Source organism: Cupressus sempervirens, chromosome 3 (genome assembly GCF_028749045.1).
Source record: "Cupressus sempervirens isolate cs-2001-9-10 chromosome 3, ASM2874904v1, whole genome shotgun sequence".
Classification (NCBI taxonomy): domain Eukaryota; kingdom Viridiplantae; phylum Streptophyta; class Pinopsida; order Cupressales; family Cupressaceae; genus Cupressus; species Cupressus sempervirens.
The window spans coordinates 1,038,238,274-1,038,258,272 of NC_143120.1; the positions used below are offsets into that span (position 1 = coordinate 1,038,238,274).

The 19,999-nt window shown below is 39.4% G+C and overlaps 1 long non-coding RNA gene across 3 annotated transcripts in view; it reads left to right on the forward strand.

Moving 5' to 3' along the window:
• Positions 1-19,789, forward strand: part of LOC149570273 (uncharacterized) — a 46,940-nt gene extending 27,151 nt beyond the window's left edge. For 2 of the 3 annotated variants that reach the window (XR_016361798.1, XR_016361799.1), the window contains one exon: positions 1-2,155. This is a non-coding gene — a long non-coding RNA (uncharacterized LOC149570273). Of the gene's footprint in view, positions 2,156-19,378 lie in introns of those variants that run through there. The other variant, XR_016361800.1, reaches the window with a different exon arrangement.
• Positions 19,790-19,999: the final 210 nt, after the last annotated feature.

A 19,999-nucleotide genomic window follows, 5' to 3' on the forward strand; every position in this document is an offset into this window, starting at 1 on the left:
CTTGCAGAGGGGCATTGGCCCACTATTGACTCGCAAAATTCCTTGTATTTTCTTATTTATTTCCTTTTACTACCCTTGGCATCTTACTCCATTTCATGCTCTGTATAATCACATTTCTCTTGTATGCAATACTGTCAAAACTGTGACAATCAAAAGTACAGTCCTTCTGGGACAACTTTTTGAAATCATAGTTTTTGACCTCTTAAAACTTCAAACTAAATTTTCTGGAAAAAATAAAGTTTTTGGGTATTACCAAGAACTACCATCTCCCAAGTTTATAGGGTTGTATAAGTTTTTTTCATCACCCAACCAAATATTTCTTTGACTCCCAATTCTAGAAATATTCACTGTGACAAAAAAAATCTAACTCCCTGTCTTCTCTAACATGTGTCAAAATTTCACGGAGTGCTAAAAGAAAGAAATAATAAAATACAGAACCTCCTCCCACCGTTCCACCATGTTTTGGTCATAGATCACCATTTACATTTGAAAGCTCACCGTTTACCCTAAGCAAGGGTTTGACGGTTTCTATGAAAACTTGAAAATCTCAGTTAAAACTAAATGGAATTCAATGAAAAAAAGCAAAATGAGAGAGTATTCGGCCCTTTATAATATTATGTGAAAGATTAAACAAGTTATTTACAATTATTACAATGAAATGGCCTATGATCAGACTATATTTATTGAATAAGACAATGAATAAAATGCAGAAATTCCACTTGTTATTTTTATCCTCCCCATACATCAACTAAAATATGATTTTTTGATCATTAGAAATGTTAATAACATTTTCCACCCTCATGACAATTGATAATGACCCCTTAAATTTCCATTCAATAACCTATGGGACCAAGTTTGGTTGGTTGGTCCCTTAACAAGGTTGAACTTTTCTTTGATCATGGATCTAATTTATCATTTCATTACATGAATATGTTCATTTAAAAACCTTATGAGCATAAAACCAAAACTAGACCCCCTATTTTATCCTTTAATCCCTTACAAGACTAGTTTGACTTATTTGCCCAACGTGGCACCAAATTGACTCCATGATTACAAATCATTTCTTATAGATTCATATGGATTTTGATAGCCTTAGTTACATTAGAAAATTGCCATATTGACCTCATAGACTCAATCTTCTTCATAGATCCTTTGGCCTTATGATGGCCTTTTAGTCTACGTGCTCTTGCACCATGATGCATTGTTTTTGCCTACTTATGGCTGATTCTAAGGCCTAAATCCTTACTATAATTGCATTGCCCTTATGTGATCAACAACTGACTAAATCATTGTTCTTCATTGCACTACTATGGGACATTTTTAACATACTTTCAAGCTTTATTTAATGCATTGTTTTCATGGATTTAGTATAATTTATGGCATTTTCCTTCAATGCATATTGTATCTCTTACATCATTGCCATTGCACCTTCATGATAGGTATCCATTTCTTTATATTGTGATTACTTTGCCACTATCATTTCCATTTGATACAAATCACCATTTTTATATGCATCACTTTACTACCATTATTTTTTTTATCACTAGTTTTCTCTTGACACATTCACCATGATCCATTATGTTTGGTTATAACAACATATTTTGAGTCTTGATCCTAGCTTCTATCTATTCACTATCATAAAACCTTCTTATAGGTAGACACTTCTACAAGTTATTGCCCCTTTCATTTCATGAATCATTTTTATCTTTGTGACTACCACAACATACTCCTTAAATTTGTACCTTAATTGCTGCTATAACCTTGTCATCTCTGTTCACTATCACCATGGTAGTCATGGTGGCCTCTTGTCTACACCTTCATGCATATATTCTTGATTATTACTTTTGTCTCTTTTCTAACTTCAACAATGAATAATGGTAACACTCTATCATTGTTCCTTATAACATGAGACAATATCCTGATCTATACAAATTATATCATACCACTTTCTAAGCATACTTCAACTTTTGACTGCTAAGACAAAAATATGCAGCCTACTCAACCCACTAATTCTTGCCCAATCAACCTACATTTTCTATTGCCATGCCATTCCCACTCTCTACTAAATGTCTTATTTTCTTTTGGCTTCTGTCCATGGGAATTTTATACTATAATTCGTCATTTCTTCATCTAAAAATTCTTTTTTTTAGTTGTAGTTCTTGTTCCTTGTATGTCTGAGAGTTTGATCTAAATTGATAGTACTTGGTTCTTGGATTTTGATTTAACTAGTCTTGTCGGTATTTAGAAGCATGGCCTTGAAAATTATTACAGATGGAGAAAATAATTATTGGTGAGCTTTTTATTTCACTTGTGGGTTATCTCATACATGTTCTCTTATTGTATATTTGTATTAAAGGCCTCTATGGTTTCTCACAATGAAATTTTAATCATACATGACACCTATAAGTCAACTTTCTCTTTATATATATATATATATATGCAATCTATTATATATGCAGTCCATAATCACTTATGTATTGTGTTTCTCAATTCAATTGTGAAGAATTTATTTGCAATAAAGTTTCAAATCACATTCTATGATCCATTTAGATTTCTACTATCCATGTTTTTCTTTGGCTGAATTAGTGATTTCACTTGTAGTTCTTATAGAATGGATGTTTGCGTTTGTATCTCATACCTATTTTTCATTTGTTACCTATTTGTATGAGAGGTTGGGTGGTTTCTCATAATGATAGAAAGCAATATAGATGATCGTTATAAAGAACAAGAAGATGGTAAAGATGTAGTGAATAGTGCTAGGATAGATTTGATAATAATAATAGTAGACATTCCTAAAAAAAGAAATCACTGATTAATGTATTTGTGGCTAGCTGATTTAACTACGAATTTCTATGCTTGTACTATTCACATCTCATTAATGCTGCAAAATTCTTTCAGTGAATTTCTCAACAAATTTTCTAGACTAAGAAATTGAATTTGCTTTCAATTTCTTGTCCTATCTATCCTTGGATTCCTTTAATTGAATCCATGCTATAGCTATCTACTCTTCTAGTATTCCAAATAGACATTTTCCTTCACTAGTCCATGATTTATGTTTCAAACTATTAGGTTGTGTATGATATCCTACAACCACAATAGAAGATAGTAATTAGGGATGTAACTTTCCTTAGTAAGAATAGAGCTAGTTGTTGCCTGAGATGTTGTATTTGATTCTCACTCTGATATGTGTGTCACTACTTGTTGACACACATGATACTCTCCACAAGAAGGTATATTTATTTCTTGGCATTAATTACTATTGTGATCGATGAAACTTGCCACAGTAGATCTTGCAATTTTACAACAATTGGTGAGATGGTTGGAAACATGGAGAGCATGCGAAACCGAATTTCATGATATTGATCTTCTTGGAATAATTTTTGTTGAATTTTGATTCTCAACATGGATAGAATGCAAATAATTTTGTTGATGTTCAGTGGAAGATTTGTTTTTTGGTTGATAAAATATAAATTCATAGTGACCTCTCCAATAATAGATAGTCATTTGGCTCAGTCTTGCCTCCAATCATAGAAATAATTTTGTTCTTTTAGAATGGTGCTTATCATGTGCAGGTTCTATTTGATTTACTTCAAGAACATCTACAACACCTCACCCTCTTATATTTCTATTACTTGTCGAAATTGTCCAAAAGGGTGTAATAAGGTGATTCCTGTGATATGGATTGAACCTATGAACATTAATTGCAGGTTCTCCTGGTGAAAATCTTATACTGATTACCACAAATGCCTCCATAGTTGTATCCTTAGAAACATTTCCAACTTGTGGTTTTTAAGTTATACTTTTTGGAAATTTCAGATCATCAATAATATTATGGTTCTCTACACGCTTTTCCCTTATATTAATTTCAAAATTGTTTTATCATGTGATAGATACAAGAGAGGTTCTATTAAAATTAATATTAATTGTATGGAATTCTATAGATTTTAAAAACAACTATCAAATCTGTACATTTAGTTTCATAGTCATTTTTTTAAGAGGGGCCTAAGTGACATCAGGGGCATAGTGATTGGATGTTGCCCTACTGCCCCTATTTCAATAAATATTAGGCCATAACCTTTTGGGTGCTATATTGAGAATAAAAATAAACAAATAATAATCTATAATTTATTCTTTGAAGGGTGCTAGCTCAATGGAAGAGCACTTGTTTTACAAGAAAGAGGACAGTGGTTCGATTCCATCGTGCCCTATTATGACCAAATACACTACCAAATATGTGACTAAATATGCTACTAAATGTGTGACCAAATAGACTATTAAATATGCTACTAAATATACCACTAAATAAGTGACTAAATCAATTATCAAATATGTGACTAAATATGTGATTAAATAGACTACCAAATGTATGACTAAATAAATGATCAAAATCAGTGACTAAAATTGTTTCGTAGTAAATTTAGTAGCATTATAAATGACTGAATATTAACTACTACTAGTCATGTGACTAAATTTAGTCACTTACATACATTTTTTAGTTTTTTTTAATTAGATATTGCTATTTTCGTACTAGTAGTATAGTGGGATTAGGACAAACACTCGATGGGAAAATACCTCATGGACTAGAGGTCTTTTGAAAAATGGAAGTGAATGGATTCCTCACAAACTAGAGGTCTTTTATTGGATGCATGAAAAGTGTAAGTCAGCTAGGACTTCTGCACAAAGGTGGGATGAAATGGGGGAATGTGGTGAAGTGAGATGAGCCTTATAGATAATGGACCAACATACATTTTTTAGGAACTTTTTCTTCTTTTTAATCATTTCTTCAGGAACATTTTACAAATTTTTTTGGAGTTTTTAGATTTTTTTTATTTTTTTTGTATTTTTGTGGAACTATAACAACAATGTACAGGAACTACACAACTCAAGCATAGAACCGCTTGAGTTGTTGGATATTTATAGGCTTAGGTTGCTGATCTCCCTCTAAAGTGGCAATCTGATATGCCCTAGAACCATATTTGGCTGTAATGATAAATGAACAAAGCCAATTAGCTTCAAATTTTCCTTTCTTTTCACGGTTCTGGAGATTCCTCATGTTATGCTACAAAACTAAGTCACCCACCTCAAATTCTCGAGGTCTAACTTTTTTGTGAAACTGGAGTTAAAGGCAATTTTGATACATGCGGAGGTGGTTTAGGGATTGAGGCATCTCTCATCGAGGAGTTGCAACTCTTGCAAGCGAGCAACTCGGTATTCTTCTTCGGACATCAAATTCTTGAGAGAGATTCTGAGGGAAGAGAGCTCAATTTCAATGAGTAAGACAACTTTAGAACCATAAACAAGGGAAAATGAAGTGGCTCCTATGGTGGTATGGATGGAGGTGTGGTAGGCCCAAAGGGCGGGAGGAATTTGGAGATGCCAATCATGGCCAGCTGCATCAACGATTTTCTTTAAGATTTTCAAAATGGTTTTATTGGTGGCTTTAGCTTGGCCATTGCCTTGGGGGAATTATTTGGTGGAAAAATGTTGGGTGATCCCGAATTTCCTACACAATGTGGCAACTTCCTAATTTGATGTCTTGAGGGATATTGGAATGGTTGATGATGTAGTTCAAAATGAATTTTGAAACCTATTTTCTGGTGGTGTAGGTTAAAGGAATAGCCTTGACCCGCTTTGTGAAGTACTTAGTGGTGACAATAATATCCTTGTAGCCATTTGCAGAATTAGGATATATTTAACCAACAAGATTGAATCCCCAGCGAGAAAAGAGCCATGGTGTGATGGTGGGCTGAAGGTCTTGGGTGGGAGCGTGTATCAAATCTCCATGTTGCTGACAAGGAACACATCATTTCAAAAAATGATAGGCATCCACTTCCATAGTAGGCCAATAGTAACCCATTATGAGGAGCTTTTTTACTAACATAAGGCCACTAGAATGGGCACCGCAAATTCCTTAGTGAACTTCTTCTAATGCCATTCTGGCTTCATCTGAAATGAGACATCGGAGGAGGGTTCCATCAAAGTGTTTTCGAAAAAGTGTATCACCTAGGATAGTATATCGGGCAGTGTGACAGATGAAGGTTTTGCTTTGGTTTGCAGAAAGGGCTATGGGGATCATTTTGTGATAAAGGTACGCAAAAATGTCGGAGTGCCATGGAGATTCAGGACTGACTATCTCGCGCACCAACTATAATTTGGGTTGCTCATAACCATGAAGAAAAAGATTCTCAACAAGAAACTCACACTTAGGACTGTACTCAAGCATGAAGATCATGGAGGCAATGGTGGCCATAGCATCTGCTGCTTTGTTATTAGTCCTTGGTATCTGTTGAAAGACTATCTTAGTGAAGTGTTGTTTAAGGTCTTCAACTATCCGGCGATATGGCAACAACTTTTCATCCTTTGTTTGGTATTCATTCGTAACATGCCTAATGACCAATTGAGAGTCTCCAAAGACAAGTAGGCTTTTAATATTCCATCTGATAGCTTCATGGAGCCCTGCTACTAATCCTTCATACTCAGCTATGTTGTTTGTGCAAGGGAATGAAATTTTGTAAGACTTAGGAATAAGGTCTCCTTGCGGTGTAACAAACAAAATTCTTGCCTCAAATCCATTTTGTGTGAAGGAACCATCAAAATATAGTTTCCATTGTGTACTAGGGGTAATAGTCATAATTGTGTCATTTGGAAAATTTGCTATAATAGGATGGTCTCCTTGAAGAGGAGCTTCGGCAAGTTGGTCTGTAATTACTTGTCCATTAATGGCCTTGCGATCTTTATAGACAATGTTGAGTTCACTCAAAATCAAGACCCATTTTGCAGCTCGGCCAGTGAGGGAAGCTTTGATAGAAAATATTTGAGGGGATTTATCTTGGCAATGAGATGTGTAGTGTGATTAAGCATATAATGACGTAGTTTTTGCGTGCAAAGGACTACTACCAAAAAAGCTAACTCAATAGCAGTGTAGTTCAACTCATAGCCAACTAATGTTCGATTGAGATAGTATATGGCTTGCTCATTACCTTTTTGATCTAGTTGTGCCAAAAGAGCACCTAAGGCAATTGAAGTGGCATAAATGTATAGAATCAATGGTCATCCTACAATTGGAGGGACTAGAACTGGTGGATTAGCCAAGTATACTTTAACTTGCTCAAATGCTTTTTGACATAGGCAATCCCATTGAAACTTAGTGTCTTTTCGAAGAAAATGTTGGAGTATATGAACCTTATCTGCTAATTGGGACACAAACTGTCTGATGGACTGTAATCTTCCTTGAAAACTATGGAGTTTTTTCAATGTAGTAGGTGGAAACATTTCCATGATGGCTTTCACTTTGGCAGGATCTACCTCAATACCTCTTCTTGACACTATGTAACCTAACAACTTGCTTGATTGGACCCCAAAGACACACTTCTTTGGATTAAGGTGCACTATGTATTTCTCCAGCCTTTCAAAAATGGTGGTAAGCACAACAATGTGGGAATCACGTGCCTTAGATTTTCCTAGGATGTCATCAACATAGTCCTCCATTATGACATGTAGAAAATCATGGAAGATTGTAGTCATTACGTGTTGATAGGTGGTGCTGACATTTTTCAAGCCAAAAGGCATGATTTGGTAACAAAAGGTTCCCCATGGGGTAGTAAATGCCATTTTCTGTTGATCTTCTTCTGCAATTTTGATCTGATTGAAACTGGAGAAACCTTCCATTAGAGACAACATTTCATGTCTGACAGTCAAATCCACTATGATGTCTATATTAGGAAGTGGAAAATCATCCTTAGGACATGCAAGATCCAAATCTCAAAAATTTGAACAGATGCAGATGCCCCCAGATGCTTTTCCTACAAGAACAATGTTGGAAACCCCCTCAGGATAATCAATATGTTGGATGAATTTTGCCTCTAGCATTTTCTGCAGTTCTACTTTAACCAAAAGTGCTACCTTAGGATACATCTTGCACAACTTTTGTTTCACAGGTTTAATCTTTGGATCTACTGCTAAGTGATGCAGAACCAAATCTGTGTCTAAACCAAGCATGTCTTTGTATGTCCATGCAAAATTGATTTTACCTTTTTGTAGAAACTCAATCATCACTTTTTGTTCTTCGGGACTTAGGAGAGCAACAATGCAGGTGATTTGTGGATTATCTACCATACCCAAGTTAATTGGAATTGTATCCTCATTCAATATAGATGACTTTTTTGGTGGTAAAGATTTGAATGGCAAGTCTGTCTCTTCCTCTTCCAGTGCCTCTAGGAGGTTTCCACCAGAAGACGTGTCCTTTATTTGGTCTTTTTCTTCATCGAAAAGTGCTCCAAAATAGTTTTCACTAGAGGATGTTTCTTCCATTTTTTTATTTTAATTTTCTTTTTCACTTTTGTGAATAAGAGAGTTGACTTGGCTACCAAAGTAGGCTTCCTCATTGTATTGGATCTCATGTTCGTAATCTTGGAGATTCTTAAGGCCAAAGAGTGTCATCACTGATTTGTCAGAGTTACAGATATCAAGAGTTGGTGGTGTGTCCTGAAGGTCCCAATCTATCATGTCAGGGTTGGTGAGGGTTAAGTCAATAGATGAAAGGTTGGCTATGGTAATGGGGTGGACATAATTATCTAGGTCATCCTCAATGTATTGGAAGGGTACTTCAAAGAATTCTTCCTCTTTAGTCTCAAAATCAGGTTCAACCGTACACTAGTTGTCATCAAAGGACACCTTAGGTTTAATGGAGCCCAAACCATGTCCTTTAGGATAGCTATTAGCCTCAAGGGGTTGTCTGATTCCGTCTTCTTTAGGTCTAAGGCCGGTGCCATGATATCCCATGTTTTTAATGATGGGAGGAGCCTTAAAGTACTTATCTTTAGGGAATTCCATAGGCTCATCATTTCTGTCAAAATATAGCCAATCTAAGATATTAGACTCCATGTGTTCATCACTAAGTGAACCCCAATGTTCAAATGTTGTCTTATTAACATGCATAGTATCCTTATTTGTAGAAGGTGGTATTGTGGAAGGTTTTCCAAAGGATCGGGGGGAGAGTGGCAGTTGTCCAACACACAAGGCATTTTTGAACTTATACTCTCCCATTCCTTGGTTAGCAAAAGTAAACTTCTTCATTGTAGTATTGACCTTAATATCTTCAACCTTCTCTTTCCCTTTATGGGAACTGGAATCAATATTGGATAACTCTGGTACTATTGTAGAAGGTGATTCTGTTATTGTAAGAGATCTAGCTATAACCTTATCAAACTCACTGATTGGACAAAAAATTGTTGGGGCAACTTCCAATCTCTTATAAAAAGCAAAAGGTAAAGGATCGCATGGAATTGTGACCTCTTTTCCTTGGTGGGGGAATTTCAAGCATTGATGATATGTAGATGGTACTGCTTTGAGTGTATGTATCCAAGGTCGACCAAGCAAGATGTTATATGGCAAGTCCAAATCTAGGACATGACATTCAGTGTTTATTATAGCTGGCCCATGTAGACACCTAAATTTGATTACATCACTTTGGTAATCCTATTTAGTTTTTGATAAGGTAAACAGGTTTTAAGGGGTCCTGAAACCCATAAGTTTAACAACAAGAAAGGCTGAAAATAAGCGAAAAAACGCCTAGCCAAAACATAAGCCTTACGACTGAAAATAAGCCCAAAGGCCCAGCCCGAAACAACTGCCCACTAAAAAGGCCAGAGAACCAACCAGAAAAACAGAGACCAGACAAAAAGTCAAAGCCAGGAGAAACAAAAACCAAAGGACAGAGACCCAACCTAGCAGACTACTTCTCCATCTCGAGCATGGTCTAGGCAGCTTCGGCGCACTCTTGTTGCTCTTCTGCCTTATGATCCTGGGCGTTCGTCAAATCCTGCTCCATAGTGCTGTCCTTGGCTTTATCCACATCCAGCCTATCTTTGTCTCTGTTCTGTTTATCATCTTCCTCCATCTGGTTCCTGTCTTTGAGATTTTCCAAGAGAGAGAGGATGTTGTCGTTGATCGAAGCAAGGAGGGAGATCATTTGACTTGCCAGGTTGTGATTGTAGTTCTCAATATTTTTTACTCTCCTCTCCATCAGAGTCTCCCAGCTGTTCCGGTCGCCTTGGCTTTCTGCACCAGTCTTGCTCTTGATTTTTTCCATTTGGGAAACCCTATCTCTGACATCCTCAAGCTCATGGAAAAGCCATTTAATTGATCTGAAGTTGTCGATCATGCTATTGCAGGCATTGTTCAACAGATTCATGCCCGTTTCTCTTGCATTATCAGAAATAGCCACCATAGCCGGGTCAATTAGCTCATTGAGTCTAGGCTTCTCAAGGTCGTCCACGAGGAGTTGGGGCTTCATCGCCTCTCTGTAGATTCCCATAGTGGCCGTTCTCACATTGAAGTTCTTCCAAGCCTTCCTTCTGTTATTAACTTGCACTTCCCCCTCAATCTGTCCAGAGTTGTCATTTTCCTCCAAAGGAGGCTGAGGATGTATAGGGGAGAGGGGAATGGGCAGAGAATCCTTTCCCTAACTACTGGAGCGCTCCATGCTCTCTCCCTCCCTCTTCTGTATTTTTCTCAGTTTCTCCTCATCCAGCTCCTCCTTCGAAACCTTGTCAGAATCATCAGTATCCATTTCCTCCTCCACCTCAGCAGAGCCAGTTTTAGCTGGGGTATGACCTCTAGGGCTCTTTTTGCTGGGTAATTTGACAGAGGGGTAATCCTTCTTATGGCTTTTAGTCTTCTTACCTGAATGCTCAAAAACCTCATCAGAGCTGATGCTCTCGACATCGTCGAAATCTGAGGAAAAACTGGAGCTGCTCTTGTCAACATCCGCCCCCTGGATAGGATTTTTGCTAATGGTTTGAGCATGGAAATGCTCATGAATCAGAAGCAGAAAACCCTCATGCAGTGTCGGGTTGACGGTAGCTTTCTTTTTAAAACTAGAAATGGCCTTGTTCATCGAGTTAAAAAGATAATACAGGAAGGAGATCTTACTACCATGGCGAAAATGATTCAGAATCACAAAATGGTGAGTCCTAACCCTATCAAACCTGGGGTCTAGGGTTATATATTCAATGACAGTGTAGAGAACATACCTCCAGAGCTTCTTTATAGTATCCGTTACAAAAAACGTCTCTTTCTTGCCCAGCTTGTTCAACTCTTCAGTGTTTTTCACAAAATCCTTGATTGCATTAGAAGACATCTTCTTGTCTCTGAAGAATTTATGCCCCTCCATCGGAATCCCCATGACTTCAGCAACCACATCCTCAGTAATTTGAAAGTAGACCCCGTTCACCTTAACCTTACCATTATTCCACGAATTCACCATGCTGTTAGTGATCTCAGGATTTGAGCCATGAAGTTTCTCGAAGAAATTAGTAACCCCACCCTTTTCCAGCTCTCTCCAAACTTTGGCCTTGTTCTTCCACTTCTGAACTTCCCCCACCGGCTCCTTTCTGCTCCTCTCACCCGTCATGTTTACCTGATCAACTTCCACAATTCTCATGAACTCTGAACTGTGCAAGTTATTTGCATTCGAAAAAATGGTGATGTTTCTTTTATGATACCCGTGAATATACCCCTTTTTGAAAATAATGGTATCGTCCTTTCGAACGTGTCGAAATGTCAGAGGAAACCCCTTTTGCTGGTGAAAATCACGATGCCAATAATGGCACTTACCATTTATTAAGCAATCTTTATTATCCATAATTGCATTGGATTTGAGCCGTCCTTCCCAAGATTTTATCTTGGTCGATGAGCAACTTTGCCTCTGCCAAAAAATCTTTTTCGGCATGCCAGGTCAGATTATTGGTGGCGTTAACCCCTTTATTATCAAACCAATCAGCGACTGGGTTTGCCTCTCTGTAAACATGAGTGACGTGGACCTTATCGAACTTTGTGAGAGTGGCGCAAGTCTCAGCAATTATGTTCGCAATCGTCCACGAGGGAGGGGAAATACCATTAATGGTATTAATAATGTTTTTGGAGTCCCCCTCAAGCCAGAGTTTAGTAATCCCGGCTTCAAAAGCCAACTTGACCACCTTACTCGCAGCTCTTGCTTCAGCCAGATGAATAGTCTGGATTCCCAGCGGGGAAGCAAAGGCAGCTATTCCCTCCCCATAGCTATTTTTAATGATTCCACCGCAACCTGAAGGGCCTGGGTTACCCTTAGAAGCCCCATCAAAGTTGGCTTTTGACCAACCATCTGGGGGGAGAAGCCAGCTAGCATCCTGCCTTTTGAGGTTCCTGTCTTTTTCTTTAGCTATCTTTCTGTCCCCTTCTTCTTCTTCTTCCTCCTTCAGCACTTGGAGATTTTCCTTTATATTCTTCGAGACCTTCCTGCCAAGGATTATAGCCGGCTCCTCTCTGTCTCTAAATATTCTATTATTCCTTTCCTTCCAAATTCCCCAGCAAAAATGGGGTAAAATCTAGTCCGAGTGATCTTGCCGACCAGCAATCTTACAAAGACCTTTCCACTGATGGAAAAAATCCATGAGATTATCCGGTTTGCACCAGAGGGTTTCATTATCATGTGTGATGACATTCCACACCTCCCTGGCATAGTCACATAAGATGAAAATGTGATTTTCGGTCTCAGCCTGATTCTTACACAAGGGACATCTACTGGGCATAACATGTCCTCGCTTCATGAGATTGTCATGAGTAAGGATTTTGTTCTGAAGAGCCAGCCAGTAAAAAATGTTGATCTTTGGAGTGAGACCCGGAATCCAAGCCTTCGCCCAAGGGGCCTTCTCTTTTAAGCTCCAAAGGGAATTATAGCCTGAGGCAACAGAGTATCTTCCATTGGGATTATCCCTCCAGACCAGCTCATCCCCCAAATTGATAGGAATCATGGAATTGAGCATAAGCATTATAGGAGTCAAGTCCTCAGAGATGAGGGATAGGTCACTCCATTCCTGGCCATTCCAATAATCACAAACTTTGGACCCAATTTGATCAGTACAAGCTTGCATCCATCTCTCAAAAATAGGGTTATTGATAAGTGGATCTTGGGAAAGCCATCTATCCGACCAGAACTGGATGTCCTTCCCATTTCCCAATTTCCATGATATCCTGGCCTTAGCCAGGTCCCTGGCTTTCATGATCCCATTCCAAATGTTCGATCCTTTTGGGATATCTTCATTAAAAAGGGTGAAAAGAAGAGTGGGTCTTCTAAGGTACTTGTTTACCAGGGTGTCCCTCCATTCACCGGTGCTACTGAAGATCTGCCAAATTTGTTTAGCTAGGAGAGCCTTATTGAGGTGAGTGATCTTTCTAATGCCCAGACCTCCGTACCTCATAGGGAGGCAAACCTTCTCCCAAGCAACAAGAGGATATCTTTTCTTCCCTTCATTACCATTCCAAAGGAAGTCTCTCTGGATTTTCTCCATTCTTTCAGCTATTTTCCTTGAAATTCCAAAGAGGCTCAGGGCGTAGATTGGCAGATTTTGAAGAGAAGATTTGACTAAGAGGCATTTCCCCACTTGACTAAGAGAGACCCCTTTCCAACCAGCCATCTTCCTGTTGAATCTGTCCAAAATACCATTCCAAAAAGACTCTGGGGGTGAGGATCCCAAAGGAAGACCAAGATAGGTAGAGGGGAAAGAGCCTACCCCACAACCCAGAATCCTAGCGATTTTTCTTTGTCTAAACTCAGAGGTGTTGATGAAAAAGAGTGAGCTTTTGTTCCAATTAATCAGCTGACCCGTCCCACTGGAGTAAGTATCAAGAATCTTCTTCAGGGCTCTGGCCTCTTTGACAGAAGCTTCCCCCCCCAAGATAGTATCGTCAACAAATTGCTGATGAGTGAAGGGAACGCAATTAGAGGAGGGAAGGATCCCTTTGATACAAGCCTCACGCTTTCTACAGTCTATAATCCTACCTAAGCATTCAGCTAAAATGATGAACAAAATGGGCAAAAGGGGGTCTCCTTGTCTGAGGCCTCTGGAATGTTTGAAAAAATTAGAAGGGACTCCATTAACTAGAACAGCCAAGGAGGAGGTGGACACCAATTGAGAGATAATTTTGCAAACTTTACTGTCAAAGCCAAAAGTCGAGAGGACCTTCCCAAGGAGAGACCAGTCCACCCTGTCATAAGCTTTAGAAAGATCCAGTTTGAGAAACATACCTTCCCGTTTGGATGCCTCAAGAGAGTGGATGACTTCGTGCACCATCTGGACAGAATCCAAAATTTGTCTCCCTGGAACAAAACCCGATTGATGCTGCGAGATTATCATGGGCAAGATCTTGAGCATTCTTAAAGTGAGAACTTTAGAGATGATCTTGTAGAGTGAGTTGCACAGACTAATAGGTCTAAAGTTGTCCAACGAGTCCGCCCCAGGGGATTTAGGAATGAGAACCACAAAAGTCGAGTTTAGCTCCTTGAGAATAGATTTGGCTCCAAAGAATTCCTGGACAGCCTGAACAACCTCTCCCATGATCACCGACCAGAACCTTTGGAAGAAAAAAGTGGAAAAACCGTCCGGGCCTGGAGCCTTGTCAGCAGGCAGAGAAAAGAGAGCCTCTCTAACTTCCGAAGCATTAGGAATAGCACAGAGCTGTTTATTATGGATAGGTTGAATGAGCTGAGGGATACAGTGTAACAAATCCTCCTGGTCCAAATTGGAAAGCATTGGGTCCTCAGAGTGAAGGCTAGAGAAAAAGGAAACAGCTTCTTCCGAGATGGTAGATTCTTCAGTTAACAGCTCCTGCCCCTTTCTGATACCATAGATCCTGTTACTAGCACGGTGCTTGAGGGTGGTTAGGTGAAAAAACTTAGTGTTTCGATCTCCTTCCTTTAGCCAGGTGATCCTCGATCTTTGCCTCCAAAAATTTTCTTCCTTATTAATAATGTTATGAATTTCAGACAGGGTCTTGAGCTCCGAAACCCTGTTGGTCTCAGTGTAACCTTCCTTCTGAATGCAATCTTGGATAATAGTTAGATTATCAAATAACTCTTTCTTTTCATGGAAGATGTGACCAAAATCAGACTTGTTTCAAATTTTAATCATCCTCTTCACATTGCTAAGTTTTCTGGTGACTCTGAACATGGTTGAGCCCTCCACCTCTATCCCCCACCATTTCTTGATATTATCCAGGAGGTCAGGGTGAGAGGTCCACATTTTCTCAAACCTGAAAGGATGGTATCTCCTGTGTACCAGAGGGGAAACTAAAAGAGAAATGGAAGAGTGATCCGAACCAATTCTGGGAAGCAGAGATAGTCTGCAGCTGAAGGATTGAAGCCAGTCCGAAGATATAAGAGCTCTATCCAGCCTAACCTGAATGCAATCATGGCCTTTTCTCTTGTTTGACCAGGTAAAGGATCCGCCCTTAAGCTCTACGTCCATAAGGGCCAGATTATTTATGAAGTTAGAAAGATCCTGTTTACTTTCCCAATCCGGGGGCATACCTCCCTTTTTCTCTTTATCTTCTAGCGGTGTGTTAAAGTCTCCCATGATTATACCTTTCTTAATGTCACAATCTTGCACCATATTACCAACTTTGGTCCAGAAGTTTTTTCTATCTCTCTTATTATTGGGGGCGTAAATATTCACTAAAAACCAGGAATCATTGGTGTGCAAATGTTGAACTCTGCAGAAAAGAATGTTATCTTCATCATACTCAGCTACTATATTGAAATACTTATCATTGAAAAGTAACAGCAGTCCTCCAGACGCTCCTTCAGAGTTAGAGGCTATGCCCTTCATGCTATTGTTGAACTTAATATTTTCCATCCTTTCCTTCTTCATTTTAGTTTCCTGGATTAGAAACACATCAGGCCTTTGGTCCCTTATCATATTTCTAATAACTTCTTGCTTGTGGATTCCATTGAGTCCACGAATATTCCAAGATAAGATCTTCATGATTTAACTACTGAACATGCTTCCTGGATGGTGCGCTGCGTACCATCCTTAATGTTTCTTCTGTCTTCCTCTTTCCTGATTTCATTCTTGTTTTTCCTTCCCACTAGGTTAGATTTGTGGCCGAGATCAGCCTTGGCCATGCTTCTAGTAGAAGGGGGAGATACCGGAGAAGGGTCCCTGCTATTCTTCTTCTTTCTACTCCTGACTTCCGTCCAGGGATTCTCTTCTCCCTCTAGTCCTTTGTCCAGCCAAGCATCAATTCTCGCCAAATCTCCCATTGTCGATGCAGACAGCCTCTCTATGATTCTGTTTACTGTTGAAGGGGGGGGACAACACACTGGGTTAGGGTCCTGGGACATGGGTTCCCCCTCCTTTAGTTCTTCCATGGAGTTCGGGACAAAGGATAGTTTCAAGTCATCCTCCTGAGAATCCAGAGGGGGAAGAGTCATATTTTCACCTGTCTCCTCAGGTTTCTTCTCAGATTCCTTCGCATTGGGGAGAGGTGTTGAATCGTCTTTCACTCCTTTCTCTTCTCCCCCTCCTACGTTTCCAGTCGCCCGAGGAGGCCCTGATTCCTCTTGGGGCGCATTAAGAGCAGTATTTGTTTTTCCTTCTGCCTCTCCATTTGCCTTGACTTGCGATGCTTTTTTCCTCCATTCTTTTTTGGGATCTAGAGAATCTTTTATCCCCCCTTGTGGACGAGCCTTTCCCACCGTACTCTTCCCTTTGAAAAGTGGGCATGATCCAGCCTTGTGGCTAGCCTTCTTACAATGGAAACAAGCAAAAAGCACACTTTCATAGTCAATCTTTTGAGATCTGTTTCCCAGATGAGATTGTAGTTCTAAAACTTGAGGCATGTCCTGGCCTTCGATGACTCCTACACAGATTCTTGCGTAGTTCAATCTTTTCTTAGCTGCTGTGACAGGGTCAATGGAGAGGAGCTCTCCAAAGGTCCTGGCTATGCCATCAAAGACATCCTCATGCCAATATTCCAAAGGAAGTTCCGGAAGTCTTAACCAAACTGGAACCTGAGATTGGAAATCATTGTTCAAATCCAAGTTGGATGTCCATTTTTGCAATATTAGGTTGGATCTGCCCAAAGACCAGTTCCCAGCACATAGTATACGAGAAAAATCTTCCGAGCAAGAGAACTCGAAAGACATGAAGCCTTTGGCCATAGCAGTCACATCTACGTGCCCTTTAAGGTCCCATTTTCTCCTGGTAAATGTCCTCACTACATCAATATTAGGTCTTGGCCCTACAAATTTTCCTACCAGAGTGTTCGCCATGCTTAGGATATTGTGGTCAATAATTTTCCTAGGGATTTCCAGAGCAAAAATACCTTTCTCCTTATCAGATTTGTCAATGACTTTTGGGAAAGACTATTTACCTGATGGTTTTATCCCGAATAGATTCGACCAGCATCCCCATGCCCCAGACAGCCCATTGCCCACATGGGGGGGAGGGGGAATCTTCTCACCTGGATGGGGCATCATAACCCATGGGTCCCCATCCTTTGAGGCATCCTCATCTTTCCCCTCCGTTTCCTACCCTGCGCTTGCTGCATGCCTTGCTGCATGCCCTCCTGCAGACGTGCTCTCCTGTCTCCTGCCTTTCTCCAGATTCGAAACAACGTGATTCGAATTGCAGTTCCTGCCCGCTCCATCCCTCTCTCTCACCGTGCCCATCCTCAATTGAATGCTCAATGTATTTGTGGTAATCCTATTTAGTTATCTCTAAAGGCATCATTAATTAAATCCTTATTTAATTAATCCTTTTCCATCCCCTAGCTGATTAATTCAGTTAATCATCTATAGTCCTAATTGATAAATCAAATAACCTATTATTTATCAATTAAATCTTATTCTCCTATCTAATTCCACATCCCAAATTTATCAAAATCACTTTAATAAATAAAAGCTCTCAAGATCTAATAGCCCCTAACTTATCCCTAACCCTTTATTTAGTCTAATCCACCCCATCCACCCATACTAACCAAGCTTAGCCACTAACTCACCCACCCTCATGAATGTCATCCACTTGCACATCTCTAACAAGCCTAATCTAATCCTAAACCCAAGCCTAATCCCTCCCCTAAACTTGTCACATTCTCTAAGTGAGCTTAAGACTTTCCTAAGCCAAAACAAAGTCTCCCCTCCAAAATATCCCAACCACCAAGCCTTCATTGCTCTTACAAATCCATCAAGACTCTTACAAACCCAATGAATGCTCTTACAAGCACTTATGAAGGCCATTTAAGGCCTTGAGCCACCTTTGTTGACTCATCCTTGCCCTTCCCTCTACCCAATGACCCTGTGACATGTGTCACTCCCTGATTGGTGCTAAAAAAGCACAATCCATGTGCTCTCCTTTGAGGGCATCTTAGCCTTCCATAAACTTTCATCTCTCCTTGCATCTTAGCCATCCATCCCTCAAGCCCTTAGCCTATAAATTGAACCTCCTCCCTTCACAAAATCAATCATCCTCCATTGAAAATTTATAATGCTATTTTGAGAGCACAAATACTACCAAAATACCATTATAATGGCAAACTCACTTCATGACTCCATTGTTGAACCCTTGTTTCACTTACTCCACCCATCCATTTGAAGATTGAAGCATAACTTGTGAGCATACATTCTGATAGAGGGCCACACCACCCTTACCCACTCACAATCAAGAAAGCAACAATATGGAGACCAATAAAAAAAATGCTTCACAAGAAATTTTATTATACTTGAAGATCCTTACAACACCCACAAGATGATATCAAGCTTCTCCTTCTACAACTTCTACATCTCAAGTTTCTACTCCTCGTGCTTCTGCTTCTCGAGCTTGATTACAAATGATAATAAGCCTTGCTTAAATAGGCACTTCTAACCCAAGACATCACAAACACAACCAATGTGGGATAAAAGGTAAATACAACTATGTTTAAATAAATATTAAATTCCCACCCAAATACAACTAAGCACCCAACAAATATTAAATACATGATTTATCCAAAACCTTCTAGAATTTTCACCTACACACCTCGATTAATGGAATAACAACTTTTTTTTTAAAAAAAAAATTCTATTATGCCACCTATGCACCTCGAAAATAGAAATCCTCTTTTCCTTTCTTTTCTCCTTTTTCCCTTTTTAAATTTTTTTATTATTTCTCCTCTAATTTTCGTCACTTTCTCTCTCCAATTTTTTTTTTTTAAAAAAAAAATTCTTTTTTCCAATAATTTTCCCATGCAAGATGCTCCTGCATCACATTCCTACAATCAAGGACAAATCCATTGCATCATTGTGTTATGCCATTAGGAGCCTACCATTCTTAGTTTGCTTCCTTTCGTGGTGATAACCCTATGGTCCTATCTTAAGTGTTAACTTGCTTAGTATTGTTGATGCTTCCATTTAATTAGTTAGTATCCAATTTGAACTACTAATCTAGGTGATACATTTTGGCACGCCCGGTGGGACCTCGCATATGGGTCAATCTAATCATGTTTTTGGGTTTTGTGATAAACTAACAAAACTAACATTGTTTGCTTGCAACTTTTTGTGTTAGGTTTGCTAACATTCTTGCAGGTATGCAGGTTATACTTTAAAAATCGTGCTCCCAGCCATATCATCGGCTCCCATTTCTGAGACTTCAAAAAAAAAAAAAATTTTGTGAACCCGCGACTGCAGGAACATGTCCCTGCAACGTGGGATCGAGGCTATTCGCCGACAGGAATGCGAACCCGCGATTGCGTGTTCGCAGGTCACCACCAGACAGTTTTACCACATGTCCTAAAAACTCTCTTTGCATCCCCACCAACAAATCCTCCTGTGGGAACGCGCCTAAGAACAGCGGGATCGTCATTCCCACCTTGATTTTTCTTGTCTTGACATTCTCAGGATTGTAATAAACCTTTTTTTGCGGGATCGTCATTCCCTCTTGCGGGAACGTTGTAAAGGCATAAACCTTCAGGATCGCTCTGTCAAAAAGAGCTCTCAGATTTTTGGCTCATGTTTTAATTTTTCTTTTTAGTAGTCTTTTCCGTCATTCCTATGGTTCAAAGGCTTTGTGGGATCATCATTCCCACAAACAGAAAGTCAGCGGGATCGATAACCTTTTTGCAGGATCGCTAACCTGCATGCGGGAATGCAGTTACCGTCGCGGGAATGCTGTTTCTCGCCTTTTCCTCTGCGGGAACGCTTTCTCCC